This window comes from Phasianus colchicus, chromosome 26, assembly GCF_987193195.1.
Source record: "Phasianus colchicus chromosome 26, bPhaCol1.hap1.1, whole genome shotgun sequence".
NCBI lineage: Eukaryota > Metazoa > Chordata > Aves > Galliformes > Phasianidae > Phasianus > Phasianus colchicus.
The window spans coordinates 2543992-2562811 of NC_143461.1; the positions used below are offsets into that span (position 1 = coordinate 2543992).

The window sequence follows — 18820 nt, forward strand, 5'->3', positions numbered from 1 at the left end:
CAAGAGGGCTTTGCTGACGTGGGTAAGAAAAAACTAAAGGAGAACATGCAGAGGCAAATAAGGCAGTGCTGCACAGGTAAGCGCTGGTGAAATTATTACAGAGAGCCAAATAGCATTGTAATGCTCTGGTTCCCAGTTTGCCCTGGGGTTATTCCATTCATAGCTGCTTGTCCTTGAATCTCCAGATGCAACTGATTGCATTAAGCTCCTCGAGTCTCCACATTTCACCAAAAAGATTTCTTGTATTTGCTTTCCTTTTCTCTCCTCCAAAATGAGTAGTGGAGGAGTAGAGCTCTGCAGTTCTCTTGCTAACCCTAGATGGTGCAATTCAGTTAGAAAGCCTCAAAAGTCAAAGAAACACAGATTGTTAGAATTACAAAGGCTTATTTGCAAGTCAGGTGGGACATGTGAGGAGGTGACAGCAAAAATAAAGCGGACAGCCCACACCAGGTGCAAGAAGTCACAGAATAATCAATACATTGCCAATATGTCCAACTGCTGGCTGCCTTACACTGACTGAGCCTGCTCTCCCTCTTGAGCCCATGTCAGATGTGGAGGTTCAGCTGCACTGTGGGCAGCAGCTGAGGCTCTGACCCTCCATGCTGGAGGAAAGTCTGTGCAGCTCAGCTTCTTAGCCCACATTTGTTACGGGTTGGAAATCCCCATGCTGGTTAAGGTCTAAATTTAAAGTTTTGATCAGAACTTCAAGGTCCAAAAGATATTGCTCATTAGGAGTCTGTGTTGTGCCAGTGGGAATTCTTAAACAAAAACAAACAAAAGAACCCCCACCAGAGTCAATGCACACTGAGCACGGCAAGAATAGCAAAGTGAAATAAGAGCATGAGATTACAAGAAGCTGAAATCACTTTAGACGCTTTCTGTCCTACTCAGAGCGTCTCCAAAGCCCTTGCTCTGCGACCTCTCCTGTGTTTATTGTGTTTCATTTCTGTCTAGGAAACACAAAAAGGTGCAGGCAAAATGAATTCATTCCTTTTCCCAGTGGAAAGAGAGTCCCCGAGGGCAAGTTGTTCCTCTGGTTTATCTTGCGAGGGTTCCCTGGGGGTTTGTTCACAGCCTGTCAGCAGGGAACCGGTGCGATCGCCACCATCTGACTGGTAACGCAGACAACCACTTCATCTTGTCTAAGATCATTTAAATAACTAAATATCAATTATTATCCTTAATTGCTTCAATAAATCCTCACAGGGGAGGCATGGATACTTATTTCACTTTTATCCACCTCCAGTACAGCAGGAGAACAGTGCTGATGGGTTGTGGCTCCAGCACTGCTGCTCAGACCTCTCTGAAAGGTCCTGTGTCAGCCATCAACAGGACCTGAATTCCTCTAAGAGGCAAAGCAGAGCTCTGCAGATTCTCTGGTGTTCCATTCCCAAGAGTTAGCGAAGACTGGCCCAGGTCTGACATAAGGAGGTTTAGCTTCAGTGCTGAATTAAACTGGATCCAGTGCTAAGGATAGAGCAGCACCAGCCTAAGATGCTGGGGGAGTTTAACCATATAGACATGTTTTGGGTAAAAGTGATCTGAATTTAGAGCAGATTGGATTAAATGACTTCTTGAGACTCTTCCAGGCCTGTCTTCTTGCAAGTTTTAGATGAATGACAGCAACAAAACACTATCAGAGTTTAATTTATGGGTCTAAGCCTGCTTTGGACTTACCAAAGAAACAATCTGATAGAAAGTTTGGGAATCAGAATACCCTCATACCTCATAGTCCAGACAATTGCACGGCAAGGTGAGGATCTGTGACCACAATTAACAGTCACTATAACCAAGGCCAGCAGATGCTAACAAGAAGCCGTGGAGCAGTGTGAGCAGCCAGCACAGAGCACACAGCTCTTTGTCTCTAACACATTTTGAATTAGTGCAGCCACGGTCTACAATGAAGAATAACCATAGGAGTAGCATCAGACACTCAGATGTAAAAGCATTTAATGCTTCCAATAACACACCATTGTAAATAATTTAATAATAATAAATAGTTAATTACAAGAGCTATTTAAAATCACTTTTCCTAAGATGAGATATGACATTTTATATAGACAGGAATATATCATTTTAAATGCTTATTCAAAGCCCATTTCAAGCTACTTGTAAAATGGAGTGCATAACATTCATTTTATAGATTTCTATAAATATTTTGCCTTTTTTTTTCAGTCATTCATGCACTCAAATTACCGCCATACCCAAGTCATTAAAATTAACATCAAAATAAAACATAACTCCACATTATTATTAGCATAATTGCTCTGCTATACAAACAACAGACCCTCTTAGCATGAATGGCTGTTTCAAAAATAGATGGAAACAAGTAACAAAAGTAGTCTCCAGCAGAGAGAGCAGTGTATGTTTACAACTTCTGACAGCCTGTGCTGAACTGGAAGCCAGCTGCCTGTCTGCAGAGAGGCATTAAGGGCAAAACCAATTCGCCATTCTTATGATGAGAAAATTTGTCAAGTAATCCATTTCAGTACATCACCACTCCTAGCATTAGAAAGATTTCACTCCTGTTTAAGCTGAATCTTGCTGCAATCTTGTTTCATTACAGTTTATCCTGCGTACCAGGGGCATGGAGAAGAGATTTGTTTCATGTGAAGACCACAAGAAGGCTATAAAAACCTTTTTGCATTAGTTAGGCTGGAATATACACCAAAAATTATACATAAGGGATGTAAAATAAGGAAGGTGATTTATGCAAGCAGATGTTTGAAGCTGAACTTCTGACACAGAGCAGTTTGATCTCCATTAACGACAAGACATGCAATTAAGTGGCTAGAAGGCAATAAAACTGGAGCCTGGGCAGGCACTGCAGCTGATGTATCGCTTGCTAAACTGGCATTTCTGCAGCTGCAATCAGCAGTCAAATGCCATTAGTCTCTGCCTAGAGATGCTGTTGCTCTAACAGCTTCTCTTGGTACTGGGATCTCTCCCAGAGGTAAAGGAACACTCTGGATTTCTTGTACTTAAGACACAGTGCTGGGTTAACATATAGCTCTAACCCCTTTCTATCCCCTGTATGCGTGTGTCTGATGAGTGCTGCCTATTTTGCTTGGCTGTATGTATCCTAATGAAAACATTCCCCAGCACTCTATCTGTCAAAATCATACAGTGTTCCTCCCAGCTTTCTGAAAATGTAATAAATGCATCTGCTGAGGCATGGTTTGGATGGTTAATGGAAGCACTGAGCAGAACTGGACACAGGACAATTCCTAATGAAACCTGACTCATTTAATTCTTCCAAGCTCCCCTGCCCACCCTGCTGTACTTTCATCTTGACTAAATTTCTCTAACATGCTTATGGAAATGTCATATTTCTTGCACTTAAGTACATTGCCTTCCATGACATATGTTTTTCTACTATCCAAAAGGTCTTTCTGTGTTTCAGGAGTAAATTCAATTTATTTGACATGATTTATGCTTTACTAATCCAGCTTGGCTGCAACTCATCCTCTTGCTCCCTCTGTTACGCTCAACAAATATTGAGGGCTGCTTAGTATTTTCCAGATATTGAGGTCAAGTCGAAACCCACAGCTCCTATTTCCAAAAGAAAGTCTTTTAGAAGAAAAGTACCTTTGGTTCAGCTAACTTCTCCTGACAGCTTGTTTCTGAATCTCCATTTCCCCACTGAATGTTGTGCTGTAGCCCTTTGCCTGACACAGCTTGCTCCTGGAAACTGCATCAGTGGACAGAGGTTGCTTTTAATACAAACCTGGCAGAGTATCAGTGCTAAGCAGAGGAGGTCAGCCAAACATCTTTGTTCAGAAGCAGAACAGCACTTTGTGAGGCTCTCATAGTATCACAGAATCAAAGAATCACAGAATGGCCTGGATTGAAAAGGACCACAATGATCACCTGGTTCCAACCCCCTGCTATGTGCAGGTCACCAACCAGCAGACCAGGCTGCCCAGAGCCACATCCAGCCTGGCCTTGAATGCCTGCAGGGATGAGGCATCCACAGCCTCCTTGGGCAATCTGCTCCTTCTCGTCCAGCAGGACCCCCAAGTCCTTCTCTGCAGAGCTGCTCTCAAGAGGTTCTTCTCCCAGTCTGTATGAACACCTGGGATTGCTCCAACATAAGTGCAGTACCTTACACTTGGCCTTCTTGAACCTCATTAGGTTTTCATGGGTTCCACTTCTCCAGCCTGTCCAGGTTGCTCTGGATGGCTTCCCTTCCCTGCAATGTATCGACCAGCTCAGCTTGGTGTCATCTGCAAACTTGCTGAGGGTGCACTCGATGCCAACGTCTGTGTCATATGGATACAGATGTTGAAGAGCACTGGTCCCAAGACCGAGCCTTGGGCCTGTGAGCCTCCACACACTGGCCATCCTTAAAGCCCAGCTTTTCTGAACCAACTTGCTTTCCATTTTCTGCATGAGCAACAAGGAAACAAGAAATCAATGGAAGAGCTTATATTTTGTCAAGCTTATTCTAATTGAATTTTCCATTCTTCCTCTAAATTGAGATGATTTGTGCTCACAGCTCTGCTATCATATTAAAAACTCTGACTTCTCCTTAGTTTCCTTCCTCGTGTATCTGCCTCCCATAAATCTCATCTGCCGCTTCTGAGTTACTGAAAGCTATCATTATTCCACTGTTATTCTTTCTTCCCTGTATAAGAAATGGGGTCATTCTCACCCCAGCTGTCTTCTGTCTTCACTCTCATCAGTCCTTTTATCTATTGGTGAGAATCCGCTGACCTGGTTTGCTTCTTCCTCCCTGTCCCACAAAGCATCTCCACTAGTATGTCCCAGGAACTTGGTCTTGCATCAGTTTTCTGTTCTTTTTCTTTCCTAAATATTTCTGTAGCTAAAATCTCATTTCTGTCCCACTTATCCACCTTCCCTTTCCATTAGGGGTAAGCAAGAGGGGAAACCAGAAGGCAGGAATTGCCTCTGTGGCCCTTTTGGCACTGCCATGAATTGAAGATTTCCAAGATTCAGACTGAGGACTGAAGTTGCTGCCATGTGAGCAATGCACGAAGCAGCCTGCCCAGTGCCACGCTTTATTCACATGGTTCAGAGGACAGTGAGTGCACATTCATTTTTCAAGCTAACCCAATATTTCAAGTAAGTGTTGCTTCCACTCTTTATTTTCACTCAATACTTGTGGTTTAAGCAAATGCTTCCAAGGATAAAAGTGGAAGGAGCAGCAAGAAAACAAACAAACAAACAAACAAACAACAGAAATCAAGTGATCAGATAAAGCAAATACAACAGGATTAGACATGAAGGTCCTGAATCACAAACAGGTTAGTGAAGAAAACAGAAACCTCTGGTTCTTCCCAGTGGCACACGGGCTCCATGCAAGCTGCCAAAGGGCTGCTTGCAAAGTCTTTAGGTTTTTATACACACAATGCTTGGTACCTTCCAGCTGTGACTTTAAATACGCTCTAGCAAACAGCACTCCAATGTACCAACGCAATCTATAATCTAATCTTTTAATTAAACTATCCAGTAAGAAGCCCTTAATTGGGTTGTTTCACCCCAGGCAAAAGATTTATTCCCATTCTTGAAGATTAGTTAAAAATGTACCCGCTTCCAGTCCTATTCTGGAGCTTAAAACTTGCATAAAGTCATGAAAGAAATATTTGCTTCTTGTTTTCTTATCTGAAAGAAAACCAGGGTTTCTTTAGCATGGATAAGGAAGAAATTGAAATGCTTCACATTTCTCAAAAACGAAGTATTTTAAAAAAGTATGACTTATGTCAACTTTTTAACTGGAAATGTAATTTTTGTCAGGTTATCAAGACTGCCTTTTCAGCATTTGGGGTCGAGTTCTTCCTATCAGATGTCTCTTATTTTCAGAAGAAGCATCGACTTAAGTCCACTGCATGACTTCATTTGCATTCCTTGGGAAATTCTGACCTTTATAATAATTTAATTCCAAGTAAAAAACAGCGACCAAAATTTAAAAGTTTCACAGAATGAACTTTCCCAAACAGACAGACATCCGTATATTCCTTGATAAAGTGAAGTGTTTTCATTTTGGAGAAATAACACATTAAAACTGATAGCTTGAGTTCCCCAGACAGAAAACTTACAATCAAAACATGCCAACTCAGTCATATCTGTATTTCCAGGCTCTGAAAAACACTGAGACACAGCTTGTTGTGTCATAAAATATATTCACTGTGATTTGCAAGGTCTTATAAAGCCAATGACATTTTTTCATGCTATAGGATGGAGTCATAAAGCCGTTTCAATTTACTTTCTGAGCAGAAGGATAAATCTGAAGAGGGAAACACCCATATTGAAGGATATTTTTGTATTGATGTGAATCATTCTCAGGCAAATTAGCATTGTTTTATGTGCACTCCTGCAGACAAAGAGAAGTCAAAGCAAGCATGTAATAAGTCTTCTCCCTTAAGTAATAGAGAGGGAGGGAAGGTTGTCCTACACAAGTGCACTCATTATCTATTTGCATGCAGCAGTATTCACATAACTTCCAGATATAACTGGAGTGGCCAGGAGGCAAAAAAAGAACAGTAAAAGGAGATGTTGTTCAAGTGGTAAAGTGCTGCTAAGTGAGTTCCTTCAAGACTTCCTGCACTGAAAAGGTTGAGTGGAATTCTTAATGAGGACCTGGGAGAGACTGCAGGTAGGTTATACCCAGAGTTCACACTACTTCTCTTTCCTAGAAATGGAGAATATAACCCTGAGTTTTGCTGAAAGAGATATTTTGTTTAATTTTGTTTTCAAATAGACTCCAAAGTCTGGTGTTCTTGGTCTGCAGCAGTGACAAACAGCTTTACCTGCAGGTGCTTGGCTTAGGATGTACCTGCCACCAAGTTTCAAATCTCAGGGCTTAGGAGGAAATTTCTCAATCAGTATCCACATGGAGATTACCCATGGCTACAGATAAGGGCATGCTGTCAGAAAAACTTCTGTTCTAAATATTAAGCCAAACACATAGGAGCAGTCAAATTAATGTAGTACAATCTGTACTACAGTCTGTAGTACAGATATTAAGAAACATAATAGTTGTTTATACTTCTACAAACAAGAAAAAGCTTGTTTCTGCAAGTGTTGTAAACTGTGTTTCCTTACCATAAGCTTTTTATAAATTTTATTATACATTTTATTATACATTTTATATTTTGGAACCCAGGTGGTTCCAACAAGGACAAAAACCCAAGTGCTTGGGCAGCCATGTGGGCTGAGCTGCAGTGCCCCAGCATGCTGGAACCACTTATGTTCCTGGGATAGGATGAAGATGAATTCAAGCACAGATGTGTCTGCATGGACATAGCCTGAAGAAATTGGTACCAGACCTACAAAAAAGGCACTTAGCATTGAAGCTCTACATTTGGGGAACTGGTCTAGGATAGATAAAACATCAATGAGTTAAAATGCAAGAGCTTTCTTTATCAATCCCCAATTTAAATGCAACAGACTGTGATCCCTGAGGCTGCCCAGGTGAACCACCACACAAACAAGGATATGCCAACTACTGAAGAAGAAGGTAAATCAATCACTTGAACAAGATAATGCAGTTGGGCTTGCAGTTGAAGTGAAATCTATGGGGTCACTTCCTCTGGCTCAACAGATAAGCAAGAGTAATTCAATCATCTGCCATTGTATATCAGTATTTAAGAGTCTGATTAAAAGCCCCAAACCAGGTGTTGAAACCTAAATGTCTTCTGATAGGACTGTGTGCACAATCTGTATTTATGTAGTGACAAGGTCATGGCAAGCAGGGAATGAGGCTCACATTCATCTTGTGCCTTTCATCCCAAAGATGCACAAGGCACATTCCATCCAGGACAGTGCTGCTGCAGCCTCCATGTACAACTACTGCTGGGGTGTAAGAAGCAGCCATGGATTGGCAGAGCACAGCCAGAAAGAGAATGTTCAGCTCTACTCATAAGCAGACCCCTACAACCAGCCATGCTGTGTGCGTGGCTGTGATGAATGACTGTGAGGACCAGTTGCTTCATAGGCCTCTTAGGAAACATGGATAATTCTTCTCAGCAAAGGATTTCTTCACTTTTTGAGGCCAAGATCCTTCATTTCAAGCTGGCTTGGAATAATGAAGTTCACTACTCTAGCAATGAAATAGCATAGCCCTCTACTACCATTCTGAAGCCAGCACCTTCAGTAACAGTCCCATGAGCAGACAACCAAGCCAAGCAGAAAGCATTCCTACTGCCTGTTTTACAATAGAATGCTCAGCTCTTGAGGATCTAGTGTAAAGAATTAACTGGCCTAGAGTCTGAGACCCACAGCAGCAAAACCATGGGCTGCTTTCTCTTGAGTTGAAAGGTGTATTATTACCATCTAATGGGAACATGGTCACTCACATAAACACAGTACGACATGGGGAAAAACACATTAGCTTATCTCAATACATTTTGGCAGTGCTTCTGTGATGTTCTGCTGCTCTCTTCCCTCTCTGTCACTGAGTGACAGGTTTGGTTCTGGCTGGACTACCCATCTTCATTGCCTCCTGCATGAAGGAGCTCCACTTGGATGAGCTCCTTGCTGCCCTGCTGCTGGAGGAAAAATGTTGGTGCTGGTACAGCCACCCCAGTTAGCTAGGAGAGAAGCAGAGAGAAGCATGGGTACCCAGCAGCCCAGGGAAGCATTGTTCCTCATCTCCCTGAGTCTTCTGAGCAAAAGGAGCAGCTATTTACTGTCCCTCCTGCTCTTCCTCCCAGAACTATCAAGATTGGGAATAGGCCTGGGACTCTTCTGCAATGCACACAACCACGCACCTTCCTCCTCATGCCCCTCCTAGCAAAGACTGCAGTAAGCGGGGACGAGATCCAACTTACCCAGCAGAGCAGAGTCAAGCCCATCACACTGCAACAACGAGACCCATCTCTGCCTCACCCTCACCCACAAAGTTCTATGTCTGTATTTTGAATCACTGGACTATACTGATATTGTGGAGTGGATAACTGGAATACAACGCTGGGACTGTTTAGTCTGGAGAAAAGGAGGCTCAGGGGAGACTTTATTGCTCTCTACAACTTCCTGAAAGGAGAATGTGGCAAGGTGGGGGGTTGGCCTCTTCTCCCAGGTGACACTGATAGGATGAGAGGCAATGGCCTCAAGTTGCACCAGGGGACATTCAGGTTGGATATTAAGAACGATTTATTCTCAGAAAGAGTGGTCAGGCATTGGCACAGGCTGCCCAGAGAGGTGCTAGATGCACCATCCCTGAAGGTGTTCAAGAACTGTAGAGATGCAGCCCAGAGGGGAATGGTTAGTAGGCATGGAGGGGATGGGTTGGGGTTGGGCTGAGGGATCTTGGAGGTCTTTCCAACCTTAGTGATTCTGTGATACATCTCTCTAGAAAGCATCATGTTCAATCCTGTTGTTAGGGTTTATCCACAGAAAATGGAAACAGAACAGCTTCTTTGGGTGAATTTTTATCCCATCCCAAAATACCAGCCTATATCTGGTGAAATTTTGCCCCCTCGGTGGTGCTGCTCTCTCCCATTACCTTCAGGTGACTACAGTTAAAAGAGATGAATTTCACCCAAAGTAACAGATATTCCTCCCACTGAAAGCAAGATCATACTCATAACAGCAAAGAGGAATTGAGTTTAAAGATATATGACTGCAATGAGATGGGAGAGAAAGGAAGAAAATGAGAGATCAAATACAAATAACCCCTAAACTCATGGCTCTAAATTATTCAAGCTTCCCTCAGCTAAAATCTGAGCAGAGACAAAACGAGTTTTGCAGTAAAGCCACTGAAATGAATAATTGCTCAGTGAGTTAAACCACTCAAGGAAAACACCTTCCCTTCCCTCAGTGCAGCCATAGGAAGGGATATTTGCTGTATGCACCAGCGCTGTACCAAGGAGCTACTTTCTGCACAGGCTGCAGTGGCTGGGTATTATGAGGCACAAGGGTTTGTGAGGCTGTGTTAGAGGGCCCTGATGGGATTAAAGCTGACAGCCATGGCACAGGGCAGCATGGCATGCTGAGCTCAGCCTCCTGTGGGCCCAGGCAGTGTTTGCAGCTCAGGTGTAGCAACAGATCAGCAACTCCACACTGAGCCCTCCCTGTACTGCAGTGTGCCTAGGGTTTAAGCAGCAGACCCCCAGACAGTCCCAGGCACAGCTTCATGGGGAAATGAAGTGGGTGGTGCAAGGGGCAGCTTTCCTCTCCAGAAGCCTGCTGCTGATGTTCTCCAAGAGGTGAAAGACTTGAGTACCAAGAGCTTGCTTGGCTTCCAAGCAAAGCAATGCTGTGTATGAAATCTATTTCCTAGCCAACCAATACAAAAAGTCTCCTTAATATGCTTCAGAAACCTAACTCAGTTCTATGAAGTCTCTCCAAAGAACTGTTAATATCACTTCTCTATTTCTTGATATCTAAAAGCACCCTTCTTGTAGACTTTACACTGAGGGCACCCATGCAGCCAGCCTGTCCCAGAAATATTCCTTCCTCAGCTGGAAACTTTATACAAGTGGATTCTGCAGGTGTTGTGCATTTGGATGATATGGAAGTGGTTAAAGAGGCTTCTCAAAACCTAGTGATAGGTGTGGATTTTATCAGCATGTTCCAAGGGTCAGGACAGAAGTTAACAACAAATCAGCCAAGAGCGTTGTGGTGATGGAGAAAGCTTGGCAATCTGTGGGCCGGAGCCACCGAGATGGAAGTGCAGCACAATGCATGCTGTGGTTCTTGGATTTAATGTACATCACTGGTATTACGTGACATGCAAACTAGCACAAAACTATGTATGACTTCCTTGAAATTTGAGGAATGTGCACATCTCAGGCTATCTGTGCAGTGCTAAATTGGTTATTTGATGCTCTTTAACCTTAGATCTACCTTGCTAATTATTCCCAATGGTTTGCTTGATGCAGTTTCAGGCTGCTTGTGATGGTTACACTAGAAAGAGTTAAGCTAGAGATCTCCAGAGCTGAAAACGTGTGCTACTTGCATAAAAAGATATAAAACCACATGTCTGCAGTTACTAACTGGTATCCTTGTGGGTTGCCTTGTAGTGCAGACACGTTGGAAGGAGCTGTGAGCCCCACCACAAGCTGGTTACACAGACAACTACAAGTGACACTATCCTATTCTTAGGCACCATAAGTCTCTTGACAGGTTTTCATGGTGGGTTGCAGACATTTGCAGAGCTTTGTAAATCCCTGGGAGTCTTACTTTGTTGGTGTCCTAAATCTTGCCCCATAATCATGCAGAGAAATTCCTGATCCCTCTGTTCTGGTACATACCCACTGAATAACAGCTCCTCACAAATGCAGGTTTGCTGCCCTGCCTGAAGCAACAGAAAGTGTCCAGACAGCAGAAAGCACTCAGCTTGCCTCTGCTGCAACCTGAGGGCTGCCTCTGGGCTACTGTTTGTCAGGGTCACTTGTGCAAAAGAAACATCCAGGGCTCAAACTGTAGAGAATCAGCTACTGTCACAACATGAAAGTCAGAGACCTTGTGAACACGAGGACAGGAAGCAGAGAAACACTGGGCTTACAGCTCCTCCATGTAGATCCCCATTCCAGCCTGGCTAACAGCCTCTCCTGCTTTCTGTTCTTACTAAAGGCTTTTCTCTGCTCAACCTCATTAAGTAGCTCAGAAGACCATTCCTTTACATACAGACGAAGAGCTCATATCAGGGCACAGTAGTGAATGAAAGCAATTTTGGTTCATTAGCCGTGTCTAAAATGGATGGACAGAGAGATGGAGAGGGTGAGGAGAAAGCTGCTTTTAATTCTGTTTAGCCTCAAAAGAAGCATTCTGGGTTTTGTTTATTTTTTTGCAAATTGGAAATAAAAATTCTTCTCGGGTTCAACCAAAACTTTGCATTCACTTGAAAATGCTTTTAGCTTATTATTTCTCAATTAAACTGGAATAATTTTGAGAGTGAAAAGCTCTCTTGAACTGAAATAATGAGAAACGTCAGCTCATGAATATCTAAAGAAAATTTCCTTTTGTTTCAGAATTGTTCAGTCTAATTTAACCCATTTCAGTCAGCATCCTCCCTCTCATAGAGATGTGCTACAAAAGACCTACAGAGATTTTCTTTTTGGATGCTATACCAGTGGGCTTACCTCCAGCAGTTCACCTCTGCTAAAACATCTCTGACCCCACTGGGAACAGAACAGATCCTATCTGTCAGAGCAGAGTGGGTTTGGTAGCTTTCAGTGCAGAAGGCAGGTCCCTGCATGGGCAGTTTCTCTGCACAGCCTTCTTTCACTCCACCAGCCCTGACATGGGTCACCTGAATTACTGCCACGTGAGCAACTGGTCAGAGATGCTGGATGTCTCTGCTCTCCAACCCCGCCTCTGTAAATTACAAGTTTTCCTCTTAGCTTCAAATCTTTCAAGCAAAAAACAGCTGGGAAACTATTCACTTACTCACCCCCATTAAAATATAATTTCTTCCATTTCCCCACCCTTGTTTTTTGTTCCAATTAAAAATTCAAATAGCATGTGGCTACAAACGCACTGCTAAATCCCTGCGAGCACATTATAATAATTACCTTAAGCGGTATTTCTCACTCTCAACACCACATATCCATATTAAAAGATACCAGGGGAGCACTTAAGCTGAGCGGTATGAGCACACAGGTAGCAGTCTTGCCCAGCCAGATGAGCTTTGTTTTGTCCAACAAATTCTTTACTACGCTTAGGCAGTCTAGGGAATTACAGTTCCTGGAAAGAGCCTAAAAATCATGACTAGAGTGTGTATGTGGGTAAGCTTTTCCCTTCATCTGTTCCAGGCGCAGCAAAGAGCTGTTAGACATGCAATGATTTGCTCTGCTATTTATACGTATGAGCAATTGGAAGGGAAAAAAGTGAGGAATAGAAGAAATAAACAATGTTATCTCATTTTGGTAGCATCTAAATACTGCCTATTTAATAACTATTATTTATCCCAAGCATTTAATCTTGCTGTAATTACAGAGCAAGTCCTTCAAGCCACAAAACGCTTCAGTTAATGAGATTAAAGAAGGATGTACATCTCAGCTCTGTCTTTTCATTCTCTCCTCTGGGCTGTAAACATCATTTACAGCCCCACAGCATTTACATACCCCACACCTCTATTGTGGGGGAAGCTCTGAAATAAACTCCACACCCCTCCACACATCACAATCACTGACAACAAGAGAAAGTTCAGCACTTGCCATCAAGCACTGAAACTGACTTTCTGCTCCCTCCTGGGGAGAGGCAAAGAAAAGGACAGCAAGAGCTGTTCAAGGCAAAACATGCTAAAACACATCCAGTAAAGCAGGTTGCATAGGAAAGCATTAAGCAAACAACCTGCTGTGATGCCAGCGCTTGGTACAAGAAGCAAGCATGATGTACAGACTGCCATCAAATTGCATCACACATAAAAGTGAACAGGCAAAAAAGGCGTTGTGACATCAGCAAGAGATGACTGTGACCTCCCTGATGCTCGTGCATCAATTGGGCACCGGTAGAGTGCAGAGAGGACTCGTGTCTGGAATCCTGTCGAGCTTGTTTGCGAGACTTGGAGCACCGTCCGAGGACTTTGTTTGGGCCGTGCTGTGTGGCTGCCGGCAGCACTTCTGGGTGCCCAGCCCACAGCATTGCCAGTGTTTCCCCGGCCCTGCCTGGCTCAGGCAGCCGGGGCTCCGCCAAGTGCGCTCGCAGCAGCAGAGGTGAGCGGTGCGGGGACACGGCCCTGGGTGGGTTTGCTGCTCAGGGACCGGGCATCACTGCTGCCAGCCCTGGGGACAGCAAGTGACCGCAGCCTCTCTCTCTCTTTTTCAGTTTGTGACACCTTCTGCCCGCTGCAGCGCGAGGAGAGCAGCCTCTGACCTCGGCTCTCCCAGCCCACCGCACAGCCCGGGGCCATGGAGGTGCCATCGCCCTGGACCTGCCCCGTCTGTGGGCACGATCGGGACGACGTGGCCTACGTGACCCCCTGTTTCCATCAGCTCTGCTATGGCTGTGCACTCTGGTGGGCCAGCCAGGAACCGAGCTGTGCTGAATGCGGGCAGAACATCAGGACCATCGTATACTCGGTGAGGTCAGACGAGGATTATCTCGAGTGTGCCGTCCCACAGCCCGCAGCACGCTCAGCTTCTGGCCTGCAGGGTGAGCAGGGGCCCGCAGAGCCAGCTTTCATCGCTCCGGAGAACAACTTCCCTCCGGAGGTCTGAGCTGCCTTCTTCCAACGGCAGCCCGACCTCAGACTCCTGCTGCGGTGGCTCGATCGGGAGTTCCGGACCATCTCCAGGAGCACGTGGTGGGTGGTGCACTCCAGGCAGAGCATCGTCCTGCTCTGCCTCTGTATGTATGGGCTGGACGAGGCGGTCTTGCTGCAGGAGCTGCAGCCATCCCTGAGGAACCTCACGGAGAGCTTTGTGAGGAGGCTCATCACCATCACCGCAGCCATCTACGGCCCGCAGCTCCGCCGGCAGCAGCACCACCAGGACAGCCGTGCTGCTGCTGGGCAGCAAGAACGACCCGCAGCCGCCCCCAGCCCCGCCACTTCCCACCAGGGGCCTCCTGCCTCCAGCCCAGGCCGCTCCACCAGCCCTGCAGGCCCCAGCACTGAGGAGCTCCCCGGTGACCTTCGGGGGGGTCCAGGGCACCCCACCACCAACGCTGCACCCTCAGAGGAGGAAGCGGGGCAGGCGGTGGCAGCGGGCCCCTCCGCCCAGGGCAGGGACCGCTCTGCTGGGGGGCACCGGCGGCCCAAGAAGAGGAAGGCCAGCAGCAGCCCCCAGGGCTCGCTGCCACCCCACAAGAGGCGGCACCAACGGCAGCGCTAGGCCAGCACTGCACTGCCAGCCAGAACATGGCTCGGGGCTGGGAGGCCAACATCTGCCTCTCAGTCTGCTTCCGAGAGGCCAACATCTGCCTGTGTGTGCTTTTGAGAAGTAAAATCTATGGTTAAAAAAAGAGACTAAGTTTTGCAGTTGGGGTTGCTATCCCTGCCTATGCTGTTTTCTCCCTTTTCTGGTCCCAGGAAAGGCCACAGAATCACGCACTCATCTCCACAGTCAGAAAATAGCAAGCCATGACAGTGGCAATAAAACAGGCGTGGGCCCCAACACACACGAGATGGACCTCATGTCTAATAATAATAATCCACTCATCGCCATCCTCCCATACTGCCAGCTCCAGGCCACAAATAATTCACTTATCTGCAGAAAAGATGCAATCTTCATTGCTGTTGCTGGGTTTGTTGCCATTACAGAAAGTAATGAAACCAGAGCAGCACAGAGCATGAAGCTGGCCTGAGTTGTTCCTTGCTGAAGATTTAGCCCTGTTGTATTTCCTGCCTAAGCAATAAGACAACCGCAGGACAATGGCAGGCAAGGAATGTTGTGTGTTATATTGCAGAAAAGCAAACAGCTGGGGCAAAGGACCAGGAAAATAGAAAGTAAAGCATCTGTCGGATGAACGGCCGTCAAGCAGGACCATTCAGCAGCACTTGCTGAATCGGTGTGCACAAGAAGGCCAAAAATCACTTCCCAATGGGGCGGTTACACTCCGGTGTTTCCTGCTGCCCACAGGGTTTCATGCAGTCCTTCCTGCACCTACTGGCTGCACAGAAGGTGGTTTCCCCACTCACAAAGGAAGGCAGATGGACACTGAAGAGTGACTTTGACAGCAATTCCTACAGCTGTGGAGTTCAACTCTCACACATTTCATCTCTCACATACAGTCTGCTGCCAAAACTTTAAAAAAATAGTAAAAATTATCTACCGAGCAGCTGTGTCATAATTCAAACCCACACCTCAGCACCCAAATAACTAACACAATTTTTGCCATTTTCCAGCATGTCCCAAGAGCTGCTGTCCCAGATGCTCTGTGAGCATCAGAGCCACCCTGATGAAGACTAACCTACACGTACCAGAAAATTAAAACTAAATTAAAACTTCCTTAGAAAACAGTAACATTTGCATTTCTACCAGGATGATAAATGGAATATTTTTCTTTGAAGGATGAGCCCCGCACATATCCCAACTGTATCTGCTGACAACAAGATCCTTTTTACCCGTCAGCACCATCAAGGCAGCAGCTCAGGAGCTACCATGCCCTCAGCCTCAGGCACTCACAGCACACGTGTCAGCAAGTTTCTAATCCTGGAGCATTTATTGCCAGGGCTGGGGCAGGAGAAGCAGCACAGCTTGATTCATTAGCTAGCATTTGTTCAGTGCTCTGAAGGCTCCAAAGTCCTGAATAAGGCTTACGAGTTACTATTACTGTTCTTCTGATCTCAGGATGAGTTTCCCTTGCTGGTGGTTAGAAAAACTTCGTCGTGTAATTGAACAAATCCAAATGGGAATAGCAAAGATGCTCAGAGAAGGGACATGCTGGCATGCTCTCTTATGCTTACATTCCCAAGCCTGCAGGCAGTCAAGAAACCTGCCTGTAAGCAATTAATTTATCCCTCCCCAGATCTGCGCTGAACCAGAGCTCACTTTCTTCTCTACACATTCCCAGCCTTTTCGTGCCACTGTCCGACACAGGAGTACAAATGTAGGTGCCCACTCCTTACACAAATGCCTGCAGCAAAAGAACCTATCAAAGCACTCTCCAGGGACAATTCGGCGTAGCTGCAGCTTCCCCAGGCTGTCAGTCAGTTTGATACCTGGTGGCTGAACTGACAAGTTGACACTTCTCATCTGTTGTATCATACAGCCCGGTACAGAAAAATTGCAAAGGTCCTTCCTAGAGGACACATCCCTGTGCAGATCCATACTCCAATAACCCAGTGATGGGTCTAAATCTAACAAAGAGCAAATGAAGCATCAGTGAGCAAGCACTGTACCCCACAAAGCAGCGTGGGCTCACTATGAGCTGCTGTGCCCTGAGGTCCTCAGCTCCAGCTGCAGCACCGCACACACAGCGTGCAGGTGGCAAACAGACTGAGGAGGAGAAAAGTCTCTGTCCCCGGCTTGCCAGCCCTGATGACTCACAAGCCCATTGTCCAAAAGATTAAACAGAATTGAAAAAACCCGGTAGCACGATCAAACTACAAGTAGCTGTGGCTCAGACACACACACAGCTCAGAGCCTGCGCGCTGCTCTGACTTCCCAGGGCTGGTAGCAAACATGGGCAGTGTCACCGATCACATCCATCTCCTTCAATCTTTGCTCTGCCCGCAGAGTTCAGAGGCAGGTCTGCACACCCCTAACGCTCGTGGGGACCCAAATTTCCTTTTCTTCTCACAAAGCTCTCATCTGACTCCCAGAATGAGACTGTGAATCTCAGAGGCAGCTGCCAGCTTTTGCTGGTTAATGGTAAATCTAGACTTTCCTTTTCTAGCTTTCTTGGTGCTCATTTGCCAAATTATGATTCGGTGCTTGAATTTATGTAAAATTTAAATGAGCAGAGCCCAACGCACTCGTGTGCTAAAATGCTTCAAGTTAATTTGATCAGACTTCTGGGTCCAGAGTCCCAGCAGACCAGCATAGATAGACCAGGGCTCATTTATATTCATGTACTTCAGATGGAAACAAAACGAAAATAGAACTTAGGTCCAGCAGAAGGTGCTTTTGAGATCTCTCTGCTGGGCCCAACAAAACTAGAATATCTGAAATATTTCCACATCCCCACAACAGCCTGCTGAGCCCTTGGCTGGCTGTAGTGGGGCTCTGGGCTGCTGGCCTAGGAAGTTGCTACACAAAGATAGAAGGCTGCAGCCCTCACATAGCTGTTAATCATTTACCTTCTCCTACCACAAACTGACTTCTGCCAGAAATAGCTGAGAAAGCCTTTGTGGATGTTGGCAGGAATCCTCCTTTGTTCAAGGGATACTATTCTCCACCTTTAACATGCTTCATCAACCAGTAGGCAGAATTGGTCCCTTTTATAGTATTTTTTTCTTTTGTTGTTTTACTCTGTCAGTCTTGAGTTTAATTCACAACACGCTCAATCTCTTTTGAACTTTATTTTTAAAAAGAAACTTGTTTTAACACCAAGCATTATTATTATTGCTTTGCTTCTGTGTCTGACTGCCATCAGAGATCTCTAAAACACACACAGGACAGAGTATTTGCTCTGCTCAGGAAGCGCATGGCTGGCAAAGAGTAGCCCTGGCATTGCACGACTGCATCCTCTCCTGTATTTGCATTGTGCCATCCTGGAGATTTTCAAGACCCAATTGGAGCCAAGACCTAAGCAACCCGGTCTGAATCCAATGCTGAGCCTGCTTTGAGCAGGGGGTGAAGACACTTTCCTGAGGTACCCCAATCTCTCCTTCCTACTTGTGCCACTCCACTATTTCACACTTCTTGGAGATGCTAACATGGGTGGGTCCATGTAAAGCTAAAGAAGTTCAACAGCAAAGAGTAAGGCTTTGCACTTAGGTTAGAGTAATCCCAGGTATTTATATTGACTGGGGGAAGAAATCCTTGAGAACAGCCCTGTGGAGAAGGACCCGGGGGTCCTGGTGGATGACAAACTGACCACGATCAGCAGTGTGCTCCTGCAGCTTGGAAAGCAAATAGTATCCTGGGCTCCATCAGAAGAGGGTGGCCAACAAAGACAGGGAGGGGTGGCCCTGCCTTGTGGCAGAGGGATTGGAATTTTATCTTGAGGTCCCTTCCAAGCCAAGCCATTCTATGATTTTATGCTAATAAGCTAGCACAGATATTCTTACCTGGATTTGCTCTCCAGTGATTTAGGGACAGATACCCTGTCAAATTTTGCAGAAGTCTTTAACACTGCTCACGTTTCAGACAGTTTGTCAGTTTGAGCCGCCGGTCTTTGTGACAGTCAGAGTTTCAGTTCCACAAATTATCTTCTCTACTTCCTCACACCAGCAGCCCATAAGCACGATGGAGCTGATCTCTGCAGAGATGCAACCTGCTCATCCTTCCTACTATGAATCAGCTGT

General features: G+C 45.5%; 1 protein-coding gene and 1 pseudogene across 1 annotated transcript in view; one reads left to right on the forward strand and one right to left on the reverse strand.

The window, feature by feature from the left end:
• ASIC2 (acid sensing ion channel subunit 2) overlaps positions 1-18820 on the reverse strand; it is a 416329-nt gene that overhangs the window by 243409 nt on the left and 154100 nt on the right. The window lies entirely within an intron of this gene.
• Positions 13818-14741, forward strand: LOC149914963 (uncharacterized; annotated as a pseudogene).